This window comes from Zootoca vivipara, chromosome 7 (assembly GCF_965207765.1).
Source record: "Zootoca vivipara chromosome 7, rZooViv2.hap1.1, whole genome shotgun sequence".
Classification (NCBI taxonomy): Eukaryota; Metazoa; Chordata; class Lepidosauria; order Squamata; family Lacertidae; genus Zootoca; species Zootoca vivipara.
Window position 1 is genome coordinate 63,641,352 of NC_142590.1, and position 20,251 is coordinate 63,661,602.

General features: G+C 46.3%; 1 protein-coding gene across 2 annotated transcripts in view; it reads right to left on the bottom strand.

Moving 5' to 3' along the window:
- SYT2 (synaptotagmin 2) overlaps window positions 1–20,251 on the bottom strand; it is a 137,757-nt gene that overhangs the window by 55,600 nt on the left and 61,906 nt on the right. Inside the window, exon 1 of one of the 2 annotated variants that reach the window (XM_035122916.3) lies at window positions 6,616–6,768. The exons of the other annotated variant lie outside the window; for it this stretch is intronic. The gene's annotated coding sequence lies outside the window, so the exon portion shown is untranslated. Of the gene's footprint in view, window positions 1–6,615; window positions 6,769–20,251 lie in introns of those variants that run through there. 2 annotated transcript variants of the gene reach the window in all.

A 20,251-nucleotide genomic window follows, 5' to 3' on the forward strand; every position in this document is an offset into this window, starting at 1 on the left:
TTGAAGTTGATGGTTTATATTCCACAAAGCAGGCATTCATCAAGTGAGCTGTGCTCCATGCACACAGGGGAAAGCCTCTGTTATTTGTTTGTTTGTTATTGTATTTATATCCCAGCTTTCCTCCAAGGAGCTCAAGGTGACATACATAGTTCTCCTCCTCCCTGTCCTATCCTCACACCCTTAAAGGTCAGGCCTCTGCTACAGTGCGCTCATCTCATCAGTGGTGATCCTCTCTGCGAGGCTGGTGGAATGAGGCCCACACTTCCTCCTATCCAGTCAGCAGCACGGGGGAGATTGGGATTGCATCCCTAGTACATAAATGGCTTTAATGCATTCACTATTATAGTTTCTCATTATAATACCTATAGGCAAGGCCATACAAGGGATGAGGTTTTAGTAGCTAACACTCTGTTTAAAAACGAGCACCTGGTTTTAAAACTGCAATGCGTATCTGAATATAAATTTCATAAGCCTTGCTATAAATCTGATTCCATAATAGTGTTGACGTTACTTAATAAGATTTAGTCTCACACCATGCTTTTTTCATGTCTCAGCTATTTCAAAAACCCAAACCCTGATGCATTTTGTAGGCTAGGATATGATGATGATGAGTTTTACACTATTTTAGCATGCCCTTTACGAGTGCCCTTAGAACTGTTTTTATACAGCTACCAAATCATTTCTGTGCTAATAGCTGCCCTTGAAGTGGAGGCTTCTGACTTGAAGCACTTTGATGTCCACTGTCTTTCAAGTGCACTTCTGAGGTCCCTTTGTGCAGTACAGTGGTACCTCGGTTTATGAACACAATTGGTTCCGGAAGTCTGTTCATAAACTGAAGCGTTCATAAACTGAAGCGAACTTTTCCATTGAAAGTAATGGAAAGTGGATTAATCCGTTCCAGAGTACTTAAACTGAAGCGTTCATAAACTGAAGCGAACTTTCCCATTGAAAGTAATGGAAAGTGGATTAATCCGTTCCAGACGGGTCCGCGGAGTACTTAAACTGAAGCGTTCATAAACTGAAGCATGGGTGTAATTGGTTCCGGAGGTCTGTTCATAAACTGAAGCGTTCATAAACCGAAGCGAACTTTCCCATTGAAAGTAATGGAAAATGAATTAATCCGTTCCAGGTGGGTCCGCGGTGTTCATAAACCGAAAATTCATAAACCGAGGTGTTCATAAACTGAGGTTCCACTGTATCTGTATACAGTACAGAGGAGCTGTCCATTCAGCTGGTGCTACTGAAGCCCCTAGTGTCTGATGTAGCAAATGCATCCTGGCACAATACTGGCAGGTCTTACACTGATTTCAGGAGCTTGCAGCTTTACATGGATTGCCAATCAATCAATCAATCAATCAATGCATGCGGGGGGGGGAGAGAATGGTAAAGCTGTAAAAAAAACAGCTGGCAATCTTATCAGCCACTGGGAGAGCATTTGTGTGTGGCTGGAGTCTCAGTGGAATGTGGAGGGTGAAGGAGGCTGCAAAGAGATTAGAGGTTACTGGAGAGATTTGAAGAAGGCCTTGAAGAGCTATAGAGAAGGTTGGAGAGATTTGCTAAGGGTTTTTAAATGGTGTTCTGGGTGGTGTTCTGGCTTTATGCGCTTTTGCTTATACACGCAATAGCCTGGGATGTAACTTCCACACAAGATGTGATCTGCTTGTAATAATGTTTCCACTTAAGTTCACTCACACCCTCTCATGCACTGAAATAACATATGAGAGTCCAAGGGAGTGTACTGCAAAGGCCCTCCCCCCCCCTTTGGGTGCACATTCAGAGATCCATGCATTAAGTTCTTTCACAATAAGGCATTTCCTGAATGGTCCAGGACCTTGCTTGTATTTATGAGCTCTACCCATAAAAATCTGTGTGGAGGGCCCCTCCACACAGCCACCAAACACACAGGTGATGTTGCCCATGTGCACATTGGTAGCAGTGGGTGGGGCTACTCAGTGCAACTCCTCGTGCACTTTTTCAATGCATGAGCAAGTTTGAAGCCTGTCCCCCAGCATGAGCAAGAAATGCTGATTTTCTAGTAGCTTCATTTCAGAGTCTCATTTGCTCCTTGTCTTCCTAAGGAAACAAAGTTTTCCCAGACGGACAACACTTTATTCTTCTGGTTTCGAAAAGGTTGAAGAGTAGACTAGACAGAGCCCTGAACAAACAAGAGTTCTGAGATCCTAGGAACATAGGAAGCTGCCTTATACTGACTCAGGCAATTGTTCCATCAAGCTCAGTACTGTCTACACTGACTGGAAGCAGTTCTCCATGGTTTCAGGCATAGGACATTCCCAACTCTTAACAGGAGATGGTGGGGATTGAACTTGGAAACTTTTGCTTGCAAGAAATAATAATGCTCTACCACTGAGCCATGGCCCTCCTCCTGTTCCTGTTACAGACTAAAACTTAGTTCAGATTTATCTCACCTTCATGAATGAGTGCACAGGCCAAGGATGCTTTGGCTAGCAGCACAGCTGCCACTGACAGACACAGGTTTCCTGAGACCCTACATAGCATTTACATATTTAATATAAAGAGAAGCCGTGTCCAGTATTCCTGACCTTCAGCAAGGTTTAATTGCTAGTGATTGCTAACCCCAGAATAGCAGAGCACCTCCCAATGAAGGCAGCTCTCAGCCTCCTGGAACTAAAATATCATATTCATTTTGCATAAGTGACTTGCATAATGCCACTGATAAAATCATACACAAAGCCAAAGAAATTTTTGATTTTAATTTAACCAATTTACACCATGCCTTTCGGGGCAAAAAAACTCTCCAAAGCTCTCCAAAGCTGTCGGGGCTCACAGTGCCTTAACTCTACACGTTAGGTAAGGAATTGCACTAGGATGAACCTGCAGAGACCCAGAGAAAACAGAGGAGGGTTACAAATGGGTACATGAATCAAGAGAATGGACTAGAACATGGATGGCTTTAAAACCTTGATGGTTTTTAAAAGGAACCAGAAAAATTCATGGAAGGTTAAGGCTATCAGAAGCTACTAGCCACGATGGCTGTGTGCTGCCTACACTGTTGAAGTATGCCTCTGAATGCCAGTTCATATGTTCTTATGAACTTTAGAGGCTCCAAAAACAAGCATGAGATTTTGCAGCAAATCTCAACCACAGGTCTCCAGCCCCACTTGCTAAGACTTCTAATCTGAAAAGGCATTCCAGGTTTTTCTGCTGTTAGATGGTAAATGGCAGAAAGACATTTGTGAATTTAGCCAAACCAGGCAACAAGAGTACTGAAATATATTTATTTCCTGCAGCACCGTCTTATGCATGTTTACCCAAACATAAGTACCACTGATATTCATTGAGGCTTACTCCCAAGAGACTGTTCATAGGATTGTAGTCTCTCTATCCATATGAGCCCATGCCCTGCATGCAGGGGTGGTTCTGCTGGTCCACAAAGCCCTGCCTGGAGAGAGGGGTGTTAACCTAATCCTAAATATTATTACTATTGTTATTAAAAAAATTATATGCCACATGGATTGGATTACTTTTCTTTTTATTTGCAGAGTAAATCTATCAAGCAATAAGTAATCTTCACACCAGTCAGTTAGCAAAGCTTAGCAAAGCTTGCAGACTAACATTTGCAGACTTCATTTCAAACACATTCATTTCAATGAGATTTAAACAAGAAATGATTGCTACATCCAATGCAAAATTGCAGGTGAGCTTTAAAACCCATAGATTCCAAAACACCATTGAACTTTGTACTATTTATCAGTATTTTATCTTGACCATGGGGAATTAATTGCTTGCAAGGTTCAACTGGTTAACATTTACACAAGCATCTTGAGACCCTTGGAGCGAAGAAGCTATTGGCAGAGATTCTAGCGATGTAGTGCACAATGGTGGAATATATTGTATTTCTAAGCAAGATATGCTCACCAGGGAGGCATAAACTAATTCTAACTTGGGGCATGTTCTCACTAGCACATATTCCTTTAGGGCACATTATCCCCAAGGGCTTTTTAGTAACAGAAGAGAACACACAAAGTTAGCAGTTTCAGTTCTAACTCACCATTGTCCAAGTTGGAGCACTTGGGGAAAATATATATCCCTTCAATAATCACCATACGCAATAAAGGATGCTTGAACAGAATGTAAATTGGAGATAATCAATGTGATGCCCTCCAGATATTGTGAACTACAGTTCCCATCAGCCCCAGCAAGCATGATCAACACTCAGGATTTATGAGAGCTGGCATTACCCAGCTTTTAAAATACTGCAACCCACTTGTGAGTTAGGATCCACCAGCTGAGGACCAATTATCTAGAAGTAAAAAGGATGATGTAGATTCAGCTAGTTGGGACCCTGCTGTCACAGTGACCTCTGCTGTGAAATATTCAGGCCAATGTAGGTGTAGAACAAACCATTACCCTTTGGAAAGAGTGTCTGGAAAGGAAGAGCAGCAGGAGAAAGCCTATGGTCCCACAGAGAAGCATCTTTGGGCAGCTGTCTTAACACACCTGAGTCCATCTTCACATCATGCATACAAATATATATGCTATCCAAACATTATCTTTCCCAGCTACTTTACCTATTTTGAGAAAATTTCATCCTCCCAGCACTCAAGAGTTACTGTATTTTATAGGTTTGACAATGAAATTCCCACCCAACACCACACATCTATTGTTGTGTGGAGCATGCTCACATAACTATTTATGAACACTTATTGGCTATTACCTGTGACATCACCGGTGGCATATAATGCCTTCCCTACCTGATACAAATGATTTTGCGAACTTTTACACACACAAAAGGTTACTTTTTAAACAACCTTCTGGTCCTCACCAGAGACTGAGTACTTCTTAGTGTGCCATTCCTTAAACACTGTTGGTAGAGCCTTTTAAAAGGGAGATGATAAAATCAACCAAGATATCATAGAATCATAGAGTTGGAAGGGACTCGGAGGATTATCTAGTCCAACCCCCTGCAATGCAGGAATATGTACAGTGGTAGCTCTGGTTAAGAACTTAATTTGTTCCGGAGGTCTGTTCTTAACCTGAAACTGTTCTTAACCTGAAGCACCACTTTAGCTAATGAGGCCTCCTGCTGCCGCCACGCAGCCGGAGCATGATTTCTGTTCTCATCCTGAAGCAAAGTTCTTAACCTGAGGTACTATTTCTGGGTTAGCGGAGTTTGTAACCTGAAGCGTTTGTAACCTGAGCTACCACTGTAGCTGGGATTGAACCTGCAACCTTGGCATTATCAGCACCATGCTCTAACCAATTGAGCTATCCATTTATTGCATACTGCATATCTCTTTTTTTTTTTGCAAGTCCTCTCCCCATTCTCATCAGTTGAAATTAGTTCTAGGTTGTACAGTCTCCCTCCCCAATATTGGAGTGCACAATTGTGTGTAAAGACACACACACACACACTTGATCTGTTTAGCATAGCTACTACCACCTCCCCTTTGCAGCAAGGCTATTCCCCCATCCTCTACTGTACTGTGCTAACTCTTACTGGATGAGGGCTAACACTAGCACAGCAATTAAAAATGTGAGGGGTTTTCGTCTTGCTATCTGTTCCCCACAAGGTAAACATAATTCCATACGGTCCAATACAACAAAAGTCTCCCTATTGAAAGGAAGTTCAAGATTGTGAGATTTTTTTTGAAAAATGGATATCCCATCACACAAATTCTGCATACACACCCTTACCTGAGAGCAAGTTCTATTGAACAGAATGGAATTTGCTTCTAAGTAGGCATACATAGGATTGTACTGCGAATCTGAAGGACACCATCAAGCTTTAGTTTAGCACTTCACTAGCAGCGAAGCTTCCTCTTATGCACCCCCCTCCCCGGTTCATAAATCCGCAGCGGGCTAGTCAGGCTTTCTAGCCTCAGGGGTCTGAGCCAGGACTACATCGGGCAACCTGTGAAATGCATCTGAGCCTGTGCAGAGTGCCAACTCTCCCCCACCCCCAGTGTCACTGGCTTCTAACGGACAGCTCGAGAGGAGGCACATCTCTTTTCTTTTGCAAATGACCCACTGAAGACCACCCCACATTGATTTTTCTGCTGCAGGGTTTACAGCCTCGGCTTCGTTTCTAAATAGGAGGGCTGTCCTGAGGCGCGGATATGTGGGGCGGGGGGGGGGCGGAAAACACTCTGCATATACTCAGCGGCACTATTTGGGACTGAGCCCCAAGCCCTTTCCGGCAAGAGCCCCTGTCTGAAGTATTCACAGGCTCGGGGTCCTGGCAGGGCGGTGCCAAAAGGCGAGCGCCGCCGCCTTCTGCAGCGCGGGCCGCCCGCCCTCTGCCGCCTCCTGCAAACTTTCGCCGCAGAGCCTGCCGCACTCCCGGGGACGCCACGCCAAGGCCGGCCCCCTCCTTCCCCCTCGCCGCCTTCCCGCCGGATTCCCCAGCCACGCCGCTTAGTCCTCCGCCTCGCCTCCCAGTTTTCCAAGGCACTTAGCAGAAGGCGGACGGAGAAAGCGAGCGAGCGTGTGTGTGTGTGTGTGTGTGTGTGTGTGTGTCGCGCTTGAGGTCTGCTGCACTTTTGCTGGCGAGAAGGAGCCGCACTGGGGGGATTCCTTCCTTCCTTCCCTCCCTCGCGCGGGGTCTCCACAAGCCACGAGGAGCCGCAGCCTTACCGGGTGGGTCGGTGGGCGGGCGGCCGGGAGTCCTCTCAGCGCCAGCCTGGACGCCGCAGAACTTGGGCTCCTCGCAAAGCTCCCATCCAGGCGGCGGATGCGGCGGCGGCGGGGCCTCCCTCGCTCCCTCCCTCCTTCGCTCTGCAGTAGTACAAACACACACCGCGCGCCCCGCTCCCTCCGCCTCAATTGTCATGCTTCTCACATCCGGCTGCATGCAGCGCGGATGGGCCCTCCCTCCTCTCCGGGTGATCCCGGAGGGAAATCCGGAAGGCGAACTCCTGGCCCGAGCGAGGGGGTCGGGGGGGGGGCGGCCTCGCCTCAGCCCCTCCCCCGGGCAAGGGCCAACTCGGGACAGGCAGAACAGGCGCATGGAACCTCATTGAGGACCACTGAGGGCCACATGCCTTTCCCTACGGTGGGTGAAGCTCGAGGCAGCAGTGGGCACAGCAGCGAATATGATCGTGACTTTGGTACTGTAGTGCTAGTTTCCAAAGACACTCCTCCCTGTCCTCTTCTATCCACCGGACAGAGTTCAAGGACGCTATTGTTTTGTTTATTTATTGCATTTATATCCCACCTTTTTCCTCCAAGGGGCTCAGGGTCATGGACATGGTTCTCCCCCACCTCATTTATTGCCCACACTAACCCTGTGAGGTGGGTGGCGCTGTGGGTTAAACCACAGAGCCTAGGGAAGGCATCCCCAAACTGCGACCCTCCAGATGTTTTGGCCTACAACTCCCATGATCCCTCGCTAACAGGACCAGTGGTCGTGGAAGATGGGAACTGTAGTCCAAAACATCTGGAGGGCCGAAGTTTAGGGATGCCTGGCCTAGGGCTTGCCGATCAGAAGGTCGGCGGTTCGAATCCCCACAGCGGGGTTAGCTCCCGTTGCTCGGTCCCAGCTCCTGCCAACCTAGCAATTCGAAAGCACACAGTGCAGGTAGATAAATAGGTACTGCTGCAGCGGGAAGGTAAACAGTGTTTCCATGCGCTGCTCTGGTTCGCCAGAAGCGGCTTTGTCATGGCTCCCTCGGCCAATAACGCAAGATAAGCGCCACAACCCCAGAGTCAGTCATGACTGGACCTAATGGTCAGGGGTCCCTCTACCTTTACCTGACCCTGTGAGGTAGGTCAGGCTGGGAGGCCATGACCAGCCCAAGGTCACTCAGGGAGCTTAGTGGCCAAGTGGGGATTTGAACCCTGCTCTCCCAGGTCCTAGTCCAACACTGTAACCACTACGCCAGCTAATAAAAGCGCTCAGAGGTTAGGAAGCAGGGTCATAAGGGGGTGGCAGCCCACGGACAGTATCGAGGGGTGCATTTTACCCCCTAGACCTGAGGTTCCCCACCCTCAGGGTTAGAGAGACAAGGGCACGACAGCAGTCATTTCCCCTTTCCTCCTCCTAGCTTGACAAGGGTTATGGTCCAGAGAATTCAATTTCTTTTATTGTGAGATATAAAATATTGATGCAATCACAGTTCTGCTCCAGTGCAAGGTGTGATCTGCTATAAGGAACTGGTTTAAATTCTGGTGCATATTTCACCAACAGGGTTATGAGCATGTACAAAATACAATTCTGTATAGTCAACTTAAATTAGGTCTATCCCTACACATTTGTGACTAGGAGCACAGTTGAGAGATCGGACAATGAGATTTACAGCACAATGTGTACTCAGAAGTAAGGCCCAGCTTACTTCCAGTTGGCATACTTCCAGGTAAGTGTGCATAGGATTTGAGCCATAAACACTATTTTATTTTATTCAAGAATTTATAAACAGCACTTTAAACAGTTTATAACTTTGTGTAAAAAGTTTAAACAAATAAAAATGTCAAATGCTTCAGTATAAACTGGTTTGCAAAATCACACTGCTATATGTTGTCAAGCACTGATTTAATTTAGCATGGAGGGGGGTGATGAAATATTTGTGTGTCAACTTGCTTCTTAGCACATTATCCACATGTTACATCACAAGAACTGGGTCCATGGTGCATGCCTCATATAACTTCAGTTTCTTGCTTTAAAAACTGCCAACAGATTTTAAAAACAAAACAAAAAAACAACAACAATGTTTTTACATCCCGCTTTTCTGTATAAAGTACACCATGCAGGCTTTGTAAACGGAGTAATAATACCATAGGTTGGGGTACTAGTGTGTCATGATGTGTGTATAAAATCAACATCATGCACATCTATGTTGGGATAGTTGACTATCAGGAAGAAAAAGATATCCTAAAATAGAAACATTTTTGCTTGGCTGGGAATAACAGCCTTTCTTTAGCAGTGGGTTTGCCTATTACTGATGATTGTTTAGCGACTTTACTATTTTACAATTTATTAAAATATTTACAGGCTGCCCAATATCAAATGATAGCAGAATTGGATACACAAATAATGAAAACTCCAGATCCTCTCAGGTCAGTTGTCTGAGCTTTAATTTGAACCTTTCTCTTCTGTTTGAAGAGAAGCTTCCTCATTATCTCCTGCTTGGACTACTGCAATGCGCTCTACGTGGGGCTACCTTTGAAGGTGACCCAGAAACTACAACTAATCCAGAATGCGGCAGCTAGACTGGTGACTGGGTGCGGCCGCCGAGACCACATAACACCGATCTTGAAAGATCTACATTGGCTCCCAGTACGTTTCAGAGCACAGTTCAAAGTGTTGGTGCTGACCTTTAAAGCCCTAAATGGCCTCGGTCCAGTATACCTGAAGGAGCGTCTCCACCCCATCGTTCTGCCCGGACACTGAGGTCCAGTACCGAGGGCCTTCTGGCGGTTCCCTCGTTGCAAGAAGCCAAGTTGCAGGGAACCAGGCAAAGGGCCTTCTTGGTGGTGGCGCCCGCCCTGTGGAACGCCCTCCCATCAGATGTCAAAGAGAAAAACAGCTACCAGATTTTTAGAAGACATCTGAAGACAGCCCTGTTTAGGGAGGCTTTTTAATGTTTAATAGATTATTTTATTTCATTTTTATGTTGGAAGCCGCTCAGAGTGGCTGGGGAAACCCAGCCAGATGGGCGGGGTATAAATAATAAATTATTATTATTATTATTATTATTATTATTATTATTATTATTATTATTACTTGGGTAGCCAATGTGGTGGCTTTCAGGTGTCATAACTTACAACTCCCACCATCCCTGACCATTATCCATTACAGCTGGAGTTGATGGAAGTTGGAGGCCAAGAAATCTGGAGGGCAGCATGTAGACTACACAACACATCCACATTATCACCCCTGCTGGAGGTTGTGTGTTGCTGAGTGAATGCAGGAAAGGAGCTTGGGTCCGATTTCCAACACTGGTTTCAATTGGATGGCTGCTGTGTCCTCACCGCCCAAGGTGGTGAAACATGCTGTGAAGCAAGAGAAATGCCTTCCATCCTTCTTGCTAAGCACTGTGGATACATTAGGGATGCAGTCCTGTTCACATTTGAGAATAGGTCCTATTGAATTCAGGTGTCCATGTTTCCATAAAAACTTTCCTAGGGATGGTCTACATCAGGCATTCCCAAACTTTGGCCCTCCAGATGTTTTGGACTACAATTCCCATCATCCCTGACCACTGGTCCTGTTAGCTAGGGATCATGGGAGTTGTAGGCCAAAACAACTGGAGGGCCACAGTTGGGGGATGCCTGGTCTACATGGCTGCCATCATATGCCCCATCAAACATAAGAAACACTTCTGAGTACATGCAAAGGATTGTCCCCTAGGTTCTCTTGTTCACTGCAGTTAGAACATTGGAAACTGATTTATACTGAGTCAAGACCACTGCTCTATCCTGTTTTAGTATAATCCGGCAGCAGTTCTTCAGGATTTCAGGTGGACATTCACAGCCCTACCTGGAGATGTAGGGGATTGGACCTGGGCTGTTCTGCATGCAAAGCAAGTACTCTGCCACTGAACCGAGAAGGTCAACATTTCTGCTCCGAACAATAATTCCCATTTAGGATCAGGTGCTTGAAATTGCAAGCAATTAGGCAGGAATATTTAGAGGTTCTATGTCTGGGTGTCACGCAAGTGCCTTCTGAAAATGGGACAGTCTGTTCCAATCCTCCTCCACATCCAGAAAAATTGATTTCAATTGATTTCTGAAAATAATTGATAATGCAATAAGGGGGAGAAATGTAGCTAATGCTATAAGGAAGTTGGTCAGGCTATAAAGCTGCCTGGCTTGAGATGTACAGCAGCAGCAGGAGAAGCCATTCCAAACTGCCATTGATTTGATCATAACCAGCTAATTGATTCTAGCCAAGGTCTTTCTCATCTCAGAGACACAAGATTCCCTTATTAAGCCTGGCATTAGTTTTCGCCTCAGCCTACACCACAAATTTAACAAGAAACAAATTACAGGAGTGGAGTCCTGTAGTTCATAAGTCTTCTGAGGTTAATTTCTTTGTACTTTTTGCAAAATGAGGGAAAGTTCTCACTTGCCTTAGTGCACAACCAAACATGCCAAAGAAAGGAATGGTATTTCAGTTGCAAAGCATGAAAACCAAATATAAGATTACATGTGCAGTTGTGCGTGGGGAAGGCAAATATATGAATCCCCATGGCCTGCATGTATGGGGTGGATAACAAAGAATCAGCTGGATGTCTGGATTCAAAACATGGGGCTTAACAGACTTTCCAACAGGAGAGAGCTCCAGCAGCAGAATTTAAACTCACAAAAGTTAAGCAGCAGCATAGCGTTAGGAATATATGTTGCTAGACTTATCTTATCCCATTTACAATGCTCCCCTCTTTTGCAAGGAATAGACCACACACTTCTAAGTTAAAAATGCTTTACTTACAGATTCAAAGGTCTGATACATGTGTTGTTCCATGCAACTGCAAGGAGAACACAGGCAAAGTATTATTGGGTAGAAAATACAGAATATAGTTCCAAACGTGCTCTAAGCTTGAGAGCAAACTTAACCACAGAGAAAGTGGTGCAGAGAAAGGGGGGGGGGGAGAAGCTTGTAGAGGAAAGGAAGTGTGACCTAGTTAAGTCTAGGAACAGAACTCTGTGGTCCTAACCCTTTCATACACTAACTAGCTCTTAGGCATAGTTATGTTTGACTGCAATTTCCCACAGTGTGTACAACTTTAATTCTATGCCTACCTTTAGTAACCCTGTGCACTAAAAGAGACATTAAAAAACAACCCATAGTCCTCCAAGCACACATCATAATGTACATACAAAAGGAATTTTCAGAACTGTATTTTTCCACATACTACATCAAGTTGAATAAGTTGCATGGATGAAAATGTGCAAATCTATCATTAAAAAAATTAATCCCCATTTATTTCTAGAATAAATAACCATTTTTGCATGCAGAAATGTGCAAAGATTAGTACTAGGATGGAGTGTTGGCAAAGATAAAACGTGATAACAACATGGTCTAAAGACAAGTGAAGGGTTTTCCATACAGAAGCATACTGGATTGCTAGCAGACACCAATGCAAATATAATTTGCTTCAGCTGTTTCACTGCAATTGCAGAGATCTGGGTTAATGTGGGAGATTTTCAGTGCCTAGAATTCTTAGCTGCAGTCTTTCTCATAGCTGCCAAGTTATCCCTTTTTTACAGGGATTTTCCCTTATGCTGAATAGGCTTCCTCGCGAGAAAAGGGAAAACTTGGCAGCTATGGTCTTTCTGGAACTTCCAAACATGGTGTATTGAGCCCATCCTGTACCATTGTGCAGATGTTAGGACCTATAGGCTGAGCAAGATTAATGTCTTGCTCAGGAAAATATGGTTTGCATACAGAAGATCATATATGCAGTTTCAGGCATCTCCAGATCTGAGAAAGACCTCTGCCTAAGGTCCTTGAGAGCAAATGCATTTTGAGTAAACAACACTTTCCTAGATGGACCAGTGCCCTGACTCAGACAGCTTCATTGTGTCTGACAGAGGTCTATACTGATCACAAGTAAGGAGCCCATCCGCTGCCAAAAAGGAGGATTTGCATCACCAGAAAAAGAGGACAAAAGAGAGCATGCAATTTGCATGTGCTGATTTATATGTATATATGCAGATATATACATAATTACTAGAATTTAAATAGAAATTAAATACAACTCACCATATTTGCTTTACCATTACACTAGGAATATCTGCTACGAAGTTTTAAATTAGGCAGTACAGTATTGCAAGTACAAACACAGCAGCAACTTTGTGTCCCATTCTTTGTCTGAGCACTTACAATTGGCTCTATCCTTTGGAATTGTCTGTCTAAGATGTACCCCACTGTATTGAACATTGACAGGGGGGTGGTCAGCTGCACCGAGAGTGGCTAAGACATAAAACAAAGGTATCCAGGCACTTTTAAAAACATACATATTTATTGCACACGTGGCATGGCTTTTCTCCTTTTCTTTCTTGGTGCTGTGGGAGACATAAACTCTCACTGATTCAAACATGGGGGCTTACCTGTAGAATAAGAGGGGACCTTGGAGATCAATAATTCGAAAAGACTGCACTGTGCAGAATCTACAGTGCAGGATGCAATTACAGGATCCCTGATAAGTGATGGTAGTTTAGCATCCTTTACACTACAGTATTTCAATATCCCTTACAACAGTCCTGTAGGGTAGGCTAACATTATCCTCGTATTTCATGAGCAAGTTGCTGAAAACGGGTTGAATGGCCAAAATGCAATTTGAACCAAGGTCTTCCCGGAGTACAGATCACACCCTCAGCCACAACAGCACACCAACTACCAACTCTTAACCCTATCTGAGCTCTGCTATGTGATACACATCACAGCATACATTGGAAGCCACCTGCTCCTGCATGGTAATTGATTTTTCCAAGGAAGGCAAATGATGAATGTCAACACAGTATGAAGAGGAAGGGTAGGGAAACATCAAGGGGAGTGCAAGACATCCAGCAAGCTATGTGACAGGATTTTCCAGACTCATCACACAGCTGATTGCTTGCAGGATGAGGACCTGCAGGGCAGCACCAGCCTGGGCCTGTTCAACTGTGGAGGTGGTTAACTTCCTAATTAGAAAACACTGGAACTGCCTTTTATTTTCCCCACTGAGCAGATGGATTAAATTGCTTGTGAAGACACTTCATTTCTTGCTCTGATTATAGAGGGGCTGCACTGATGCCCTAATAGCCTCTCAGGGACAGCACTTGAGAAGCAGCAGTTAGGGGTGGTACTTTTTTCCATTTTTAAGTCTCTTTTTGCTAAAGCAAAACAATTCCCATCCATTTCCCTCCCACCACTGATTGCTAAATGACTTTTGGGCTTTCTTTTAGAGCTTGTCTACAAGGCAATGGTGTGTCATGTTAAATAGAAGGATGAATTTAAAGTATTTTTATTAAACCAATGTCAGCTCCTGTTTGAGCAGTCTGCTGGGTGCTTTGAGGGCCTCCAGTGGCCTCACCTACTACCAGAGGCAGGGAGTTAGTAGGAAATTAAAATGGTGGCTAGCACTGGCCTAGATATATATTGGACAGACTTCATTGGTGGGGCCTGCTGGGGTGCTGGAACATCTGCAGGTGCCCAAGGATGCTATGTTCTGATGCTGGCTCTGGCTCTAGAACAGACTCCCACATAAGGTGGTGGACTCTCCTTCCTTGGAGGTTTTTAAGCAGAGGTTGGATGGCCATCTGTCATGGGTGCTTTAGTTGAGATTCCTGCATTGCAGAGGATTGAACTAGGGGACCCTTGGGTCCCTTCCAGCTAATTCTGCTCTAAGAATAAACTCATTGGGTGATACCCAGCTAAGTAATATTCAGAGCAGATCCATTGAAATCTATACATTTGTTACTGAAGTCTGTTGATTTCAATGGGTCTGCTCTGAGCATGACTGACATTGTCTTCAATTGTAAATGCATACTTTTCAGTTCCTGTTTCAATTCTTTTTCCTCCAGTGTAAAAGGACTTTGGTTTTGCAGTAAAATAAAGAGAGGAATGTTCATTAATTTAGCAGAGCCCTGTTTTATTAGTAACACACGGGGACATTGGCCCGTGCATTTAAATCAGCAAAGGAGGCCTTACTTGTGGTCCCTTCACCAAATGGGATCCACAGGACATGAGTGTGTTGCAGGGCCTTCTCTGTGGCGGCTCCTTGTTCATGGCATTATTCATATTCCCAGACTTCTGGGAGGGGTGTAGTTTAATGCTGATTGACAGAATTTGCTTTATTCATTCCCTGCTGCCGTGTAGTTTTTAAAAACTGATGTTTTATGTATGACACAATGTTCTGTGTAGTTTAGCCTTTAAAATATTCTCAAGTATGCTTTTAATGTTATATGCATCTGTGCCCTGGGACCATTTGCTGCTAAACATGCTAAGTAAATACTGTAAATGTGGCCCAATATCCTGTTGTTAACCAAGAATCTCCACAAGGCAATGACATCCCTTATACGGAACTCCTGAGCATGGTGGCTGGGGTGGCTGGGTGGAGAAGAGGACTGGCCCTCTGCACTTTTAAAAGCTGTGTAGAAGAGGGAATTTTTGAAGGTGTAGCTTAGGGATGAGGAGCCTTAGGTCCAGGAGGCAGCTCACATCCATCACCAAGCCTGCTTTGCGCCCTCTTTGAGTTCTTTTTGCGTACCCTCCAATATTTCTCTGATGAAAATAGGGATGTCCCGTTCCATAATAATTATACTATTTATACCCCACACATCTTGCTGGGTTGCCCCAGCCACTCTAGGCAGCTTCCAACATATATAAAAACATTAAACATTAAAAAAAACAAAAACCCTTCCGTATACAGGATTGCCTTCAGACAGCTCAGGAGTCGAATAACTCCATACACTTCAACATTTTTTCCAATGAAAATAGGGACGTCCTAAGGAAAAGCGGGACATTCCAGGATCAAATCAGAAACCGGTTCAGCTTCCCCAAATCAGGGACATCCCTGGAAATTGGGACACTTGGAGGGTCTGAGAATGGATGATAAAAGGGAGGGGTGTGAGAGTGTGAAGAAATCAGCCTATTGTTTAAAGGTAAAATTCACATTTTTTGCTTTGCCTCTGGCCCCATCCACCAGTGCCTGGTGGCCCCCAGAAGGTTATCCAAAAGGGAATGTTGCCATCTGGCTGAAAACAAACACACAACCATGATTTAAAGGTACAGGAGCCTTGTTCTCCCCCCCCCCCACTTGGCCACCCTAGGGTGAGCCCTGAGACAAACTAAGCTGAGGCTAAGAAAGCCAAGGCTGCTCAGTGGCTGAAGGGGGACCTAATTGGAAGGAGTATGGGTTGCATTATAAAGTGTGTATTTTGCTTTATTGTGTTTTAAGTAGCCCTGAGATTGCATGTGGAAACACAAACCTTATAAATAAGTAACTTTAGGGCTTTGGGGTTCGGTACAATCCACTGGAACGGAATGTAAAAGATAGTTTGTTGGTACTGCTTCAAGGCCAGCCATTTGAGATGGATTTATGACAAGATTTGCACCAGCATGAATAAGCATGTGCCCTTCCTGACATACTTTGTCCTCAAAGGTCATATTGCTTTGCAGACATTTGTGGGGAATGCTTTGCTGCCCCCTCCCCTCCCCGCCCCCCGCCGAGATAGAGCAGTATTAATAGCCCTAATTATCGCCATTTATGAATCCTCGGAATTGCTGCCATCTGTCACAGGCACTGGGGTTTTCCAAGCTATGCTGCTCCTCGACTCAATTTTCATACAAGCCACGTTCATGAAAATCACAAGGCTACCCTGGGATGGTCCGCTGCTGCCTGGTTTTGTGTGATAAAAACCATGCTCACCCCCAAAGTTATCTGGGATTTATTGAAGGCATTTTATCTTGTGGAAAGCAAAGCTTCCCCAGGACAGTTTCCCCTCCTCCAATCCAAACACACACACACACACACACACACAACTAAGCCCCCATTATCTGAGTTGTACATGATGGGAAATGAGATCAAATGCCAGAAGGCTCCTCCTTCTTTCCCCAGGCCACTGATTCTCAAGCGGGGACCACATAGTGTGCCCGATGGCCACAGATGCCTTTCGCCCACCTAGTAGGTGCCTCTAGCCTGCCTTTCGTATTCCAGAAATCTAGCCTGGTGCATTTAAAGCTGATTAAAGGTCTCTGTTGCTCTAGCACAACAAATCCACTTTAAAATCACAGAGAGAGACTTTTTGTGGTTTGAAAAGCGATAGGGAAATGAATGGAAAAGAACGACTAGCTGGGATACATGTAAAGGACGGGTGCAGGATGAATGCTCCTGCAACTCCTTCGTAAACAGATCAGAAGGAATGCTGAATGAAGACTGGAGACAATCGGACCACTGCGTAAGCTTTGTACAAGCAAATCAGGAAGAATGCTAAATAAACAGGCGATCCATCTGCAGGGGCACAAAGCCTCTCCTGAGTGATTGGAGTCTGTTCCTCTTCATCCATAATAAGTCCACGAATGAAGCAAGGCAATGTCTCTGCAATCGGATCAATGAAGGCAAAGAATCATTAAAGTCTCATCCCTGGTGGTGTTTAGGCAGGCAAGTGCAAACATTCCTCCTCTGCGGGGTTTTAAGGGTTTCGTCTCTGCTCCTTTTGTGTTAATCTTTACAGTTTTCATATCTGTTATTTGGTGGACTTTTGTTCCTTTTGTGCAATCTGTTTTCGGTTATTTATATAAAGTGGTATATAAATATATTTTAATATAAATATAGTAGGAAAGAGACTGTGCTTGCACCACCTAAACCCAGACCCTGTTGTACCCAGGATGCAAGGAGAGGTTGAGGGTAGTTACTGGAATGGTCTTACTGCAGTCCTGATGACTGGCCCCTTTTCACTTCTTTTCTCTGATTCTTTTCTCCCCTTTGTCCCTATTTCTACCTTTACATCTTAGGAACTACACCCCCAGTACTATGCCCTCAGAGACTAGAGAAAGCCAACATCCCAGGAGCCTCGCCACATGGTCCCCATAGGTACCGTGTTTCCCCCTTTTTAAGACACCGTCTTATAACTTTTTTTCGTCAAAAAAACACACGGTGTCTTATTTTCAGGGGATGTCTTTATGGTTTGGGGTGCTGCAACCAGGTGCACTTCAGGCAGCGACCAGGAAAACGGAGTTGCCAACCAACCAGGAAATAATCCGGTTGGAATCTTGCCTCTTCCCACCCCGTGGCCCAGAGGCAACCTGCCCTCTCTCTCGCTCTCGGTCTTTAGCCCCCCCCCCACACCACTCCACGCGCACCGGGGAGCCGCATCAGCGCCCGGGCGGCTTTCTGGGGCAGCGAGGGCTCGCAAGGATGTAAAAAGAGCCCCAGGTACCCGCAAGAGAAACGTTCGCTGCTGCTAGAGCGCTCGGGAGCGCTGAGTTCAATTCACGCGCAAAACCCCCGACCCTTAGCCTTTGGTTGATCTAACAAAAACCGCTGCCTCTTTCCCAGATGGGCGCCACCCCAAAATCACCCTCCCTCTGAAATTCAATGGGGAGGTGCGCCGGGAGAGGGAGATCCGCGACGCCCTGCCCACACCCACGCACCCCCGTTCCTCCTTTTTACCTCAGCCGGAGGTCAGGCAGCACGGAGAAGGCGTCGAGGAGCACGGTCCGCCTTGCCGAACTCAAGGCTCTCCTGCTCTGCCATGGCGCTAGGAAGGGGTGAAGGGACCCAGCGGAGGAAGTGGCCGGGCGAGGAAGAGGCCAGGCCGCTGGCTCAGCGCTCCGCTTGGCACTGCGGGGCGCTTCAAGAGCTCGGCGCTGTGGAGCGCTCCGCTCTGCAGCAGCCGGTTCTGGGCGGCGGGGCCAGGAAGAGGCCAAGCCGCTGGCTCAGCGCTCCGCCCGGCATTGCTGGGCGCTCCAAGCGCTCGGCGTTGCGGAGCGCTCCGCTCTGCAGCAGCCGGTTCTGGGCGGCGGGGCCAGGAAGAGGCCAAGCCGCTGGCTCAGCGCTCCGCCCGGCATTGCTGGGCACCCCAAGCGCTCGGCATTGCGGAGCGCTCCGCTCTGCAGCAGCCGGTTCTGGGCGGTGGGGCCAGGAAGAGGCCAAGCCGCTGGCTCAGCGCTCCGCCCGGCATTGCTGGGCGCTCCAAGCGCTCGGCGTTGCGGAGCGCTCCGCTCTGCAGCAGCCGGTTCCGGGCGGTGGGGCGGCAGGCCTCCTCGGCTGGGCCTGGCTGGGGCGCTCAGCGGTCTCGCTTTTAAAATCCAGTCATTTAAATAGGATCTCAGTCTAATTCTGCAACATCTTACTGCCAGTAGTGGCCATAAGGAGGGTGTTAGTTTTCATACACGGCATGGAGGTATGTCTTATTTTCGGGGTATGTCTTATATTTCGCAAATGCTTAAAAATGCTGCCATGGCTTACTTTATGACTACGTCTTAAAAAAGGGGAAACACGGTAGCTCATGCAGTCTGGCTGCAACAATGAATGTTATACACAAAGCATGGGAATCAAAGGTGAAAAGGGAAGACTCAGTCCTTTGTGTTGCATTCTGCATAACAAATCCTGTTAGTCCTTATGTATAATGCTGGAGGCATGAATCCATTTAAAAATCTATTTCATACTTTCCTTTATATGATCAAAAGAGCCAAAGGATAGACTTGATCCTATTTTTCAAGCAGCTTTCCCCACCAGCCCACAGGGGTCTCAATATTTTAGTTGAGGAATTACAAATATACAGAGGAACCATGCTCATCCCGTTCTGAAATGCCATGAGTCCTAAGATATGGACAGCACTCAGGAGCAGGTACACCGTCTGTGGGTGCTTCTAGATCCAGCTTTGGTACTAGAAGACCAGGTAGCCTCAGTGGCTAGGAGCTGTGCCTGGTACAATAGCTTTGAATGTTCCTGGAATAAGGGAGCTTAGTAGTTCAGGCATTGCTGACTTCAAAACTGGATTGCTGCAACATACTTTATGTAGGGCTTCCCTTGCACTTGACGTGGAAACTGCAGTTAGTCAGGGCACACCCGGTGCCGTGGCGCAACGATCCCTCCGGTGCCCCCTCCCTTTCTCAGAATTTAGAACTCGTGACGCGGAGGAGGCCCCTCGGGAGCCGCTCCTGCCACCGCCGCTCCCTCAGATGACAGTGGCTCAGTGGGCGGCAGCTAAGGGGATTCCCGCGGCCGATGGAGAGGAAGAGGCAGTGGCAGCAGAGGAGCCATAGGGCTTAGTGGCTCATTGCGCCCCGCCAACCATCTGGCGGCGTGCTGGGAAAGGGGAGGCCGCCGACAAAGCCATGCAGCACCCCCACTCACTGGGGCACCCCTGAGAGGCCGGCGCCCTGGTGCAACGAGCCACTAAGCTCTATGGGAAAGATGCCTCTGCAATTAGTGCAGAATTTTAATCTTATTGAAGAAATCAGCAAATGATCTCTGCCTCAGCTCAGGATACAGGTTACAAGTTTCATTGGACACATCAATGGGATCTAGAATACATGACTAAGCATAGGCAAAAATGTCCTAACATTTGACAGACAGACAGACAGACAGACAGACAGACAGACAGACACACACACACACACACAAACACACACACACACAGAGCACTACTTTTAAAGAAGCAAAGTGGGGCCCATCATTTACAAGTAAACAAGACTGAGCTTACAAGCATGCACCCCTAGGGGGGAGGTGTGCTGAGTCTGCTCATACCTGCACTGATAGCGGTGCATCCGACTCTCCCTCTTACCCGTTTGGTTCCTCCAATTGACCAACTGGTTCCTTGGCTACCATGGGAACTTCACTCT